General features: G+C 37.2%; 1 protein-coding gene and 1 long non-coding RNA gene across 2 annotated transcripts in view; one reads left to right on the top strand and one right to left on the bottom strand.

The window, feature by feature from the left end:
• Positions 1-12625, top strand: part of LOC145492574 (uncharacterized) — a 47595-nt gene extending 34970 nt beyond the window's left edge. The window contains exon 3 of the long non-coding RNA XR_014050032.1: positions 780-12625. This is a non-coding gene — a long non-coding RNA (uncharacterized LOC145492574). The remainder of the gene's footprint in view (positions 1-779) is intronic.
• LOC145492486 (tyrosine-protein kinase receptor Tie-1-like) overlaps positions 1-12644 on the bottom strand; it is a 74786-nt gene that overhangs the window by 44693 nt on the left and 17449 nt on the right. The gene's annotated exons all lie outside the window — the stretch shown is intronic.

Below are 12644 nucleotides of genomic sequence, written 5' to 3'. Positions count from 1 at the left end.
TCAATCGATCGAAGCCAATGTTTTGGAGGTCATCAAGTCTCGAAAACTGCAACACGTACGTCGCTCTTATAAACATGAAGCATTCAACTGAAAGTAAAACACAAGCTGGATTTAACAGAACAATCACACCTTGATAAAATACATTCTCGCTAAGGACAAATGTAAACGGGCTATAAACACGCGTGGGAATCTTATGTTTAGTTGACGAAATTACCATCCAAAGCAGTCCTTGAGTTTTCTTTCCTGCTTTTCGTTTGCCTGCTCCTCCACTTCGTATCTAGCTTTCCATTCCTAATATACAAGCAACTCGTCCGCAAAGAAGTCTTCCCCTTCGTCGCTTGAAATATTGTAAATTGCTCTCAAAGCTCTAAGCAGTGAGTTCACAGTTGTCGAACACGCTCGATCGAAGTTTATTTCGGAGTCTTCCGAATCGAAACTTAACTCTGACTCCAGTGACGAAAAAGAAATGATTCTGAGACAAAACTTGGACGTTTTAGTCCCAAAATACATCGGAACGATTAGTTTTGTGTTCCATTTTCTCGAGCAAATACAGAGAGTTGACTGAGGCGCCATTGTGTTTGGTTCCTGGGTAGACGTCATCAGGTACCGCCGCCCCAGACTCCCTAAAACGCGGTTGTGAAACCTTCAAGCGCGACTTTGAAAGGGCATAGAAAATCGAGGATTCAACCAAATTCAAAAATTTCTTTGCCCAAATGCTTCGAATAAAGTCTAGATTCGTTTTAGCGAAAAAAAAATTTGGGGGTTAGGTGCACTTTAAGCCTCTAAAAATCAAGGTTGCTAAAAGCTGTACCTTTAGGTTCCTTGTCAAGCTTTTACTCTTATCTATCCCACTCATAATTTAGCTACTTTGTCTTTTGTAATTGTTAATATTTTCTGAGTAAGTTTATAATTTTTGCAAATGATGTGATATGTGTCTGTTTGTAGTAAGTATCACATTGCAAGTAGTGTAAGCAAAACAATGTAAGTTGCATAAATATTAACTGTTAATATTGTAATGCAATGTACATAGAGAATATCCTTAATGAAGTTAATGTAAGTATGATATTGTAAGTAGTCTCCTTTCTGTGTGGTTATAATAAAAAACAAAAAAAGGATTACAAATGTGGAAAATTGGTGGTAACAAAATTTTCATTTTTTTTTTTGCAAGCACTAAATGCTATTTTTCATCATAGTGCGAACAGGCCCTTACCAAGTGTGAAGTATTTGAATTTTTTTATAAAACACTTCAACAAAATAGGACAAAACTGAGACTTAGGCCATTAGGAGTTTACCCTTCATGAACCCATTAACATTCCATGCAAAGAAACATCATAGATGTTACAGGAAAATCAACCACTGTTAGTAATGTCTTCATAACCAAAAATTTCTAAGAATTTTTAACATTCTAGAGGACTCTATAAGCCACATTTATAAGTAACAAAAGTGTGCATTGTTAATTTAACCTTGAACCATTATTTCTCACTGAATTAATGAGGCAACAAATTGCAGTGCAGATGTCACATCCCTATGTCAAAGATGCTTCACAGTGCCAGCAGTAAAACCAAATATTGCCTTATAACCGTCATGAGAAATAGCTTTAAAAAGCTAAAACGATGGACAATTCAAGACCAAGACATCATTCTAGTGCCTTGCAACATTGATACCAGCAAGCATTGATTTCTTCTTGAAGTTGAACCCAGAGAGAAGTGCACTGTAGCCTATGAGAGCATGCCAACCAGCTTCTTGAAATAAGGTTGCACACAGCTACCAAAAAATGATCTTCCTGATAACAAAAAAAAGTTCACAACCCCACTGACATTCCCTGCCAAACAAATGACTGACCATATTTGCATGCATAAACGCAAGAAGCCTTCAGAACCAGGCCCCAAGGTTGCTCCCAGAGGAGATTCCATCCTTGGCATTAGATGTCACATGCTGCTAGAGCTACACAGCAATTCCCTATTTCCATTCCTTTCAAGGTCGTGTAGATTGATGAGTACTACAGTGCCTAAAATCAACCACTTTTACATTGGCAGGGTCTGCACTGAAATCTGATGGTTACGTTACTTTTAAGATTTTGCCCAAGAATGACTGGGGGCACTTTCCACTGGACAAACAGGAATAACATTAACAATCTTCATGCCAGCCGTATTTTCTTTGATCCAGTTGAACTGTGAGGCATGCCCCCTTAACATTGTGGAACATGACATTATCAAGAAAGTGCCCATTAATTAATTCATTCGTTGTTTTGGGGTTGTCTCTTTTATGCAGAGCTGCACTGAAGTTTTGATTTACTAAAGTTATCTTACAATACCAGATTTTTTTAGTTTTATAGCTTTTTATTGAAAGATAATATATTGCTGAGATCTTCAGAATGTTGGCTACATCAACACCTATATTGTGTGTAATACACTCTGAATTTTCTCTCAAAACTTTGTACATAACATCTACTCTCAAAATAAATAATGTACTTTCAAATAACAAAACTGTTTACCAGTTAACATTCACCCCATTTATCACCAGTGAATCGTTATTGTAACAGTAGGTTGGTTTTGATAGATGTTACAGATGGCACAACAGCACGCCTATTTTGTCACTCACCTAATGAACGTAACTTCCACCGCAAAATTTTGCAACGTATGTGACACACTTTTCTTAAATAAAGGGGCTGTGGATATTTGTTACCCATTTTCTTGTTCCCTTTCACTAACAAACAGAAGATACATGTAACAGAGGGCATTATTCTCTGATTATTATTTTGTTAAGTACTGACATAAAAATGATCAAACCAGGACTTTAAAAGTGTAGTATGTTTATACTCGCTACAAAGAATTGTTGCTAAATCAAGTCCACTTGGAGTTTCTGTAAAACACTCAAAGCAGTTAATTATGACTTTGGGATAAAGTTTCCTAAAACAGAATGGAAGGGTTTTCTTGGCTTCTTTCTAGCAAGGCCACACAATTGAAACAGAGAGTTTCTTAGACATAAGCTTAACACACATAATTAAACCACTACCAACAGTGTTAGCAGACCCTTGGAATCTGGATTGCAAGTAAACAGTACTAAGAGCTACCCTAAGTTTTGAAAGAGTCCACAGCAATTCCCATTCAAGTCAAAGCTTTCTTTCTGGACCAGGTCTCCCATTAACATAACCAGCAACTGACTCAAAAGGAAAGGGATCTTGAGAGGCCTCCTTTGCTGTTTGTTTTCCCCTCTCCAATATTGCATAACCCAAGCTTTTGGACTTAAATAATCAAATATAAACTAAAATGCTTTGGGCAATGGCAAACTTGACTTCCATTTCTTGAATGAGCTGCTCAAACTACATTGGAACTGAAATCTGAGAGTCTTTATATAAACACTCTCCATCACAACAACCACCTCCTCTAGAATCTTGTTGTGACTCTTTACTCTTGGGAAAAAAAGACTCCTTGAAGAAAAGGCTTCTAACTTGTTTATTTTCTGCTTCTTGAGTGTTTTCTTTGAAAATAGTTGGAAACTGTCATAGATACTAATGCATGACAAGATTCCTGAGACTCTGAAATTCCCAGCAGGACATGGGTTTCCAGTGACATCATTGCATTTCTGCTAATCAGATTACAAATCTATCGTTACTGCACAATTTGTGGGCATTTGCAGTTTATGAGCCAAATAGCAATTAACAGAATAATTTAATGGTGTAAACCAGATCATCAGCCATGTATGGCTGGTTAAAAAAAGTAAAGTATGGCTGGTTAAAACAGTTTATACTACAAAAAAAGAGCCTTCACTGTATGCATTGCACAAAATTGAATCAAAAGTACATGCACAAAATTTGATCAAAAGTACACATGGCACAAACTAGAGCATAACAGCAAATCCATGTTCCCTTCGCCTCCATTGATCAAATTTGCAGACAGTCACTGGATCCAAGCAAAATTTGGTGGTACCACAAGAATTCAACACAAGTGATTCCTTTCAGTTTTTCAAAGCTGGGATCGCAGAATTTTATTTCTTTTACCTTTCTGATACAAATGGCAGGATTGTGGATCCATCATGATTTGGATTTTCAAGAAAAAAAGATACAGATATTGTCACCACTCTCTATGAAATAATTGAGAGAGCATTACAAAAAAAGACCCTACACGCCAATGGAATAGTTGCTATTACAGAATTTCAAGTAATCAAGGATTTATAAATTTGAAAAAATGAAAATCAAAGCTTGATCCTTCCATGGGACTGCAGCTGTTTGTGAGACTCACTGGAGCTATCGTCAAGAGCTGTATAGATTTCTTGAGGCAAGACCAAACTATTGGTTTGGATACTGGAAGGTGTTTTGGCTCTGGGCTCTGGTATGGTCCAGATGAAGCCCATAAAAAGTTTGTAAAAGTTTTGTTATCTACTGCATTGTATACAGTTATCAAGAAGGTCATTACAGAAACATCCAACACATCACAATGTTATAATTGGACCACCAACTGAGAGTCTCTGACTGTATTCAGCTGTATGTAAAGCTGGCAATGTAATTGCAACATAATTACAGTTCTTAGCAAACTTTCTTGAAGTTTCTTAACATTGCTTGCAGCGGGGTAAGTTAATATACCTTTTTAAAAATATATTAAATTAGAAATCTGATCTGTATTTTTCATCAAGAGCTTGCAGGTAACTGTCTGACCCACAAAGAGGGGGGAGTCTTATCGGCACCCTATTCTAGGTCTACTGTAGTTCTTGCTGCTGATTCATTTCCATTTTAATATGATCAATATTACTTTTGTAAACAGGATTCTTCACTTAGAGCAACTTTCCACTGGATAAGTGACACAAAATAAGTGAAAATGTTCTTCTTGTACATTGCTACAGCCTTGGGCTGGGGGAAAGGTCACATGATTTGAAAGGCCAACCATCATTCTTGTTCCTCTCTGCCACCGTTTGACCTTCCTGAAGTTATCTGGCTGTGTGCAATGTTTTACATTCACTTACAAGTAACTGGATTTTAAATCTACGCTGAGACATGCACAAAGAGTCTTCACACCCTAAGAGGAATGTGCATATCACATAAGTTGATCAGAACAAGAAACTTTAGAAGCTGAGCATGATTTAAAGCAAGCATCAACCACAAAGGAACTGCCAAGCTGGCGTAAAGAGCTATTGCACCAGCACAAACAGTATTCCAAGGAATTGAAGAGGTATTAAAGTAAGCTGGATAAAGCCAAGTATCTCAAACAAAGCAGACATCAACCAACGCACTGCTAATTACTGAAACTTCTTCTATCTAGGCAATTACTTGCTAAAAATAACCTTCACAGAGAGTATTAAGCAGCTCAGACTAAGCAGCAGCAACTGACAAAAGAAGTGGTTCAGAATGATTTGCTCAAGAAGGAACTGGATGCCGCAGTTTCCCAACTCCAGAACATGAGGTGTAAACAAGATGAATTGGAACAATATTTGCTTAAAAACTCTTTGGAACTGCATGGAATTCCATGCCAAGCATATTCTTGAACAGAAGAGGCAGGGCTCAAGGTGACAAATGCTCTAAATGTCAGTGTTCACCCTGAAGATATCAAAAATCTCATCCCATGTGGGTCAAGCACAGTGAGATGATTATGGTAACATTTGTTAGTCATGAAGGAAATCCTTAGTTTATAAAACAAAATCCAGGTTAAAGAATGTTTAACTGGTATTTCTCCAGACTTTCCAGCATCTTCTTGAACCGAGTGAAGCTATATCCATAATTTATGTGTGAAAATCTCATGGCCTACAGACATCATCTCATAAACACAACCAACACAAACTGAGGAACACAATGAATTGCTCAGCATTTGGATGATGGATGGCAAAATTTTTATCACCACATCTCTGGAAGGCTTGCAAATTAAAATCTCCAGCAAAGAAGACTTGCACAATCTTTACACTATTCAGTCATTGAGTGAAGTACAAAGATTACAAGGTTCTCAGTGGAAATTGGAACCCAGCGATTGATCACTGCCTACTTCGGGATTAAAGCCACTTACTTTACTTTCTGCCTACTTCTCTCGTCTTAGTTCGTGATCGTGTCTTCTACTTCTCTTCTTTCATTTGCTGTTGAGTTTTTCTTGTCATATCTTGTATAAGATAACCCCAAAAAAACTACTAAACTTGCTAGTACTTCTGTATTTGACAACCGTCATGTTTTCAATGACAGAAACATCAGGAAAGACTCCAATCAAAAATGTCAAAGCTGATTTGGACCCTGTTCAGGAAAGACTGAAACTCATCTCTGGCAGGCAACAAGGCGCAAGCAACCATACTACACGCACTTCATGTTGTGACGATTCTAAGAGATCAGTTATACAGAAGATGCCACAGCACAGACCACTGGCGACTAGCCAAGAACAGAGAGGGAATTTTTAGCAGTTATCCAAGTATGTCACAAGCTTAATACCTAATGTCAGTAACCAATTCCATGGACGTAGGCCAGTTCTCAGTTCCCTGACAGTGGATGTGTCTCTGACTTCTATTTAGACCCTGAATTTGACTAACGTAACTCATCCAACACAGTGCAGCAATGTTAGGGTTTTACTTCGCTTATCAATTAGAGAGACACATTGCATAGCAGAGTATACTTAATTGTAAAAGGAGTACTTTTTTCTCAGCATTAGGATGGAATTATGGTATACATAGTTTTAGTGCATATAAAATTGTTTTCCTTTGTCATGATCTTTCAGACTTTGCCTTTGAAGAACCTTTGATAAGTATCAGTTCATTTTTCTAACCAGTTTTGAGTATGGACACCATTTTACCACAAGATTACTTTCTTTGAAAGTTTTGTAAGTTGTGTACAGTTTTTTAAATAACAGACCATGGAAAGCATGGAAAAAACAAATGACCTTCCTCTCAATACAGATTTTCAAACAAGATGACAAAACTTGATGATGTAGTTGTAAGAAAAATAATCATAGATATTTTACAATTTGATGTTCAGAAGGTTGGAAATTGCATTTCTAAACTTCCATATTTCAAAGTTTTCTGAGGAAGCATGCCATACCCCAGACACCCTAGGTGTAGTGGCCTCAATTTCTCATAACCCTGACATTAGATCCTGATAATGGTCTGCTTTGTTCCACCTTTTTACATTGTTAAGGGGGAGTTAAAGTTCTTTGCTTTCATAAGCCTCTTCTAGCAGAACCCAGACTAAATATAGCTCTCGATATATATTTGCAATTTTTTGTTTCTTGTTTTAACCAATCTTGTTTATTTCACTCTAAGGAAGTTTGTTATATCCTTTGATTTATTCTCAATCCAGCAGCATACAAATTTCTATTAATAAATGTACACATAAACACTGTTAAGTTATGAGTAGGTGAGCAAATAAAATGAATAAATGTTTAAAAAAAGAAAAAGCAGCTCTGGGAAGAGAAATAGTACACAAATACAGAAAAGTGCAAGCAGGGGGAGTTGCCAATACAGCAAGGAAATAACAACAAGAACTTGTAATGTGTTCACTGTACCTTACAGTAGAATCACTTAACAACACAGAGGGCCACAAAACAAGTAGTCCTCACTTGTTTATTCACCTTTAGTACAAATAAGTATTATTTTCTGGCAGTAACTAATGGGATGATATAATGTTTTCATGGAAGAAAAACAGGATTTTATCCTTGCGTCACAATTTGAGTAACTTGGGAAAGCCCTTTTGCATCTGCTGCTTTCTGCAACAATATTCAACATTTGTGGCTTATTATTTTATCAAATTCTACCTTACAGAGTTGGAATGTTGCCAAAGGATTGGGACATAAGAGAAGGGTTATTATTTAAACATTTGATACGGTAACAACAGTGAACAATTTTTTGGTCTATAACTTTAGTGATAATAACTTTAAGTGTCTATGAAGAGTATTTGTGAAATATAACGTTTGAAATACACGATTCCAAAGTTTGAAAAGTTTAGGGTTAACACTGACGACTTTACAAGCCTTCAAATTTGTGCCATTTTACCCTTAAAAATGGTAGTTGAATTGCATGGTCAAAATACCACGTGACAAGAGCCACTGACATCATTTGGGTGCCACAAGATCAATTCAGTGAGGTGGAAAGAAAGGAAAGCAAGACACAACAAGGCCGATACTGCATTGCTGATGTCAAAACAGTTCATTCACTCCCGGCTTCCAAATGTTTAAGTTCCCCAAGCATCCAGTTGAGAGAGGTAAATGGGTTTGATTCGTCCACAGACAGACACAATTTTAAGGATCCTACTTCTAAGTACACGTCACTTTGTTCTGCCCGTTTCAAAGAATCGTGCTAACAGAGAAACTTGGCCACACTCAGCAGCATGGAGGCCCAGGGTCTTAAGTTGAATTGGTGCTTAAAAAGATGCAGTGACGACCAGGGACATCATTGTCCCGCCAGCTGAAGAGGAGCTCTGCAATCCCAGTAAAAGACAAGTAAGATTTCCACATGTTTTTTGTCATAATATTTTCAGGAAAAGATCCACGAGATTTTGTTATTTTCAGCATGACATTAAAATGTCACATAAGCTCTGAGGTGAAGAAGAGAAGGTACTTGTAGCACTGCATCGGCCATGTCAGATTTCACCATGTCCAGGTGAACGCATTTCCTTGAGGATTGTAAGAGAAGAAAGCAAAAGAAAGGCAACAGTGGCGGTCTCTCATAATGGCCTTATGCGCCCAAAGGCACCAAGAGGATTGAGTAAGTGAGTGAGTGAGTGTTAAAATGACACTGTCCGTTTTTTTATGTGTGTAAATTTGCAAAACAGGCTCTACCAGTAGCAGGTTCAATACATTTCAACCACAACAGAATAGTTTTGATATTGGGGGACATCTATGGCCTGGCTATTGAATTTTAAGGGACAAATGTCCTGTGAAAGAGAGAAAATGTTGTATGTTTGCACTCTGGCTCAAACCCTGCTGCAGCTAATGAAATTGCTGCTGTTCTTGCCCAAGATTCTGTTCATTAAAGAAACTTACAGAGGACAAGGTTGGTAACCAGCCAATTTAGGGCTATTCACACTTTAGAAAGCCACTTCATAACTATCATCATGCTCCTGCACCATATATCACAGACCAAAGGAGATGATGGAACAAAGGATAAAGGAGTTCTTCAGCATCTACAGAGTAAGAAGTTTGTCGAATTTAGGTACTTTCCAACTGATGTAATGAAGGTGTTGTCAGACCTCAATAAGCCTTTTCAAAGAGACCAATTCTGCATAACAAACCTTCTTGTGTGCCTGGAAGCTGGTATTTCACAGTTTGATGCTCTAAGGCCTCAAAGGGGCCAAAGGTATCAAGATGGGGCACTCCAGTGTGGTACCAAAAAGAACCCAAAATTGAAATTGACAAAAACAGGCACCATTGTAGAGGATGGGTTTTTTCTTCCATCTTAGGCCTTCATGAGTCCTACAGCTTATTTGCTGTCTATGATTCCAGAGAGATGCCTCAAGATTGAAAGAATGAGAAGCAAAGAATCATAGAGCAATGGCCTAATCTCCATGCTGAACTTGCAAGGCAGAAGATTAACAAGATCCTACAAGTAGATGTCTTTTCCAATATATTTATATCACCTCCCAATAATGTTAAAAGATTGTCTTGATTGATCTCCTTGTCACTCTGTCACCAAGCACAGCAAAAAAGAGATTAAAAATCTAAGATTTACAGTTCAGGATTTAATTGTTTACTCAAGACTGAACAACCTGACCATCTGAACATGACATGACCAGTCAACATGACTGGTGAGTGAAGTTTTTGTCTGGTAAAGTCACCATTCTGGCCGGACATTGCCCGTTGACCGGCCGTTACTTTGATCCCTGCGATGTGACCATTTTTTGAGCCACTTCTGCAGTTCAACACTGAATAACAGGAAAAAAACAGAGACATGTCGGTATTTAAACTCTGGTAACCACCGTTATCACAGCGCTGACTAACTATAAAATTCTTAGTAGTACTGCAATTTATGTAAGTCAGACAATGACATGTCATTGTGCCATATGCTCTTGCTCATATGAAGGTTGAGTTGGACAGTTTATTTGTTTGCATTAAAATTGGCTAGTTTAATTTAGACCTTGCTAAGCACCAAGTGCATCAGTATAAAATAATCATGCTCCTCATTTTTCTTCAGAGTTCATGAGAATTAAAAAGAAACAATGGGTGTCCTAAGCGATAATGAAACAGTCAATTAACAAAGCACATTGACATTGCACTGGGAAAGTTGATAACCAGACTAACAATGAAGGGTACACACTACAATCTGATTACAACAGTTTTTATCCATGTTAACCACTTCACAAATACCACCATAAATGCAGAATGAAGAAGTTAGTTGTTTTGGAAGTGTTACAATATAACTATGTAAACATAGGAAGGGGTTCATGATTTTGAAAACCTGGGAAAGTGGAAGGAGTGCCCTGGGCAAGCAATGAGAGTTACTTACCCAAAGGGTAAGCTGAAATTCAAATATTTTTGGAGTCCTTGTGGCATACCAGAATTTGGGTCACAACTAACAAACCTGTATTGCATTCACACTTCTGAGTAACAATTTCACTTGACTTGCTGGAGGAAAAGACCTTGAGTTTTGAAATTTGAATTTGCGATTTGAAACCAAGACAGCCAAGGAATGCTGACTGGATTATATTGTTCCAGAAAATATCCATACTCTTCTCAATGAAGATTTTCTGATTTAAACCCCTTTCCCCACCTTACCCTTTCAGAGATTGTACTGACAGTGTTCCAAATAAGAGACAGGTCTCTGGTCAATGACCTGATAGTGACAGCTTCTTGACCCAGCAAATTAAATAGAAACTATACTTGCTTAAATGTATTAAAACAATAAGAGAGAAGTTTCCAAACAGGAAATATTGGAAGGTAACTATCCCACATCAAGAACGAAATTACAGAAGTAATTAGTAATTCTGAAGACAAACAAGGCTGTTTGCTAGTGGTGCCCAGTCATGAGGCCATTTCCTTTTGCTTTCTGCCCACAAGAGAAACATTCCCAAGTCACCTGGCCACACAACCTCCTTTTTACTTACAGTCACTCTCACCATTTTCTTGTGTTATATTGAGGTTTGCATAGTAAGATGGTTGACGTCAGAATGGTTAAATCCAACCTTGGAGTCAAAACATTGTTGAGTCTTTGATCGAGTTCCACGCAAATCAATCAATCAATAATCTTTATTTCTTAATTTACACTTTTCAGTTGGACTGGCCCGTGGATAGTTAGTGCTAGTCTAGATGGGCCAGTCTATCAATAGCTACAAATGTTGTTTTTTCTATTATTGATGAATAGAAAAATAGAAAGTTAGGAAAAAGTGAATAAAATAATAAAAAGAAAAAGTGGGAAAAGAATGAGAAAAGAAGTAAGGGGTTATTAGATTCAATAGATAATTTTTTTTACTACTGATACTACTACTACTGTCAAATTAATTTAGAAATGATCTTGTGAACCTCAATGAAGGAATCTTTGCCTTCCAGAACACCGAGTTTGAATGATTTTTTTGGTAGTTCTCTCAGAGAGCTTGGTATCCTATTCCATAGCTTAGCACCAATTCTTGAAATGGCGGGTTTTTTTGTATTTCAAGTCTTGAGGGTTAAATGTAACAATTATTGGAAGTAGAAGAATGGACACTGGACGTTTTAGTAAATAAATTACATATGTTAACTGGAGCAAAAGCACTGCTAACGTCGTGCATCAATTCAGATAAAACAATTCAATGTGAACTCGTCTGCAATAATACAGACAGCAGTTTCCTCTAATACCTCATTTAGTGTCAATGAAACATCTAAGTTCTTGCACCTTGTGTATAGCACAGAAAAAGTTGATATTAACAAAAGTTTGTTTAGTGATTATCCAAGGGCACACAGGAGTACAACAGTTCTTTTCTATGTAGATATGAACCAGTTTAATTTTTTACATTTGTTTGGAGTACAATGAGCAAAATGCCCAGCAGCAATACTGGGATTTCTGATAATAAGCATTACAAAGAACCAAACTGAAAGAGCCTTAACCTGTAACCTTTGGCATCTGTAAATAAGATAAATGTATTAGAAGTGACCACACAAAAATTGATGTATTTGATAGTCAATTGATTTTCACTAATTGATCATTTAGTAATTTGATAATTTCAACTGATTTTTGTGTTTTTGTCAATCCTAAGTGCTCTCAAGACTCATGACAGACCTCCAAGCAGAGTGCCCCAAAGCCCTCCCTCCCTGATTCTCCTCTTCCAACAAGACCACTGCACCAGGTGGGTAATGCCCATCTTTAGGGACCCACCAGTTAAATGGTGTGACCCCTTGCTCTAAAATCTTAGCTAGAACACTGGTACCAAGCTGGTACATCTTCATGGCATTTGGCAGGTTTTTTTTCAAATGTGCTGGGAAGATTTTCCTACCACGCTTAAGCCCATATTATGGGAGTTCAGCACACTCCTGTTAAATTACCATTGAAATGAATATGTCATTTCTATTGTTTCAACTACAATCTTTTTTCCCTTTTAGTTTTAAAAACAATAAAATGATGTAATCATTTCATCCAATTCTGTACACAAATTACAGAATGACTATTCTGTATTAAAAATTAATATTGGAGTGCATGATCTGTACTAGCATTTACATAACATTTATGTTATCTGAAACATATGCCTATGAATTATTGACAAAGTTTACAAAAAAAAA

Source organism: Orbicella franksi, chromosome 7 (assembly GCF_964199315.1).
Source record: "Orbicella franksi chromosome 7, jaOrbFran1.1, whole genome shotgun sequence".
NCBI classification, from domain to species: Eukaryota; Metazoa; Cnidaria; class Anthozoa; order Scleractinia; family Merulinidae; genus Orbicella; species Orbicella franksi.
This window is presented reverse-complemented; position numbering and strand designations above follow the sequence as displayed.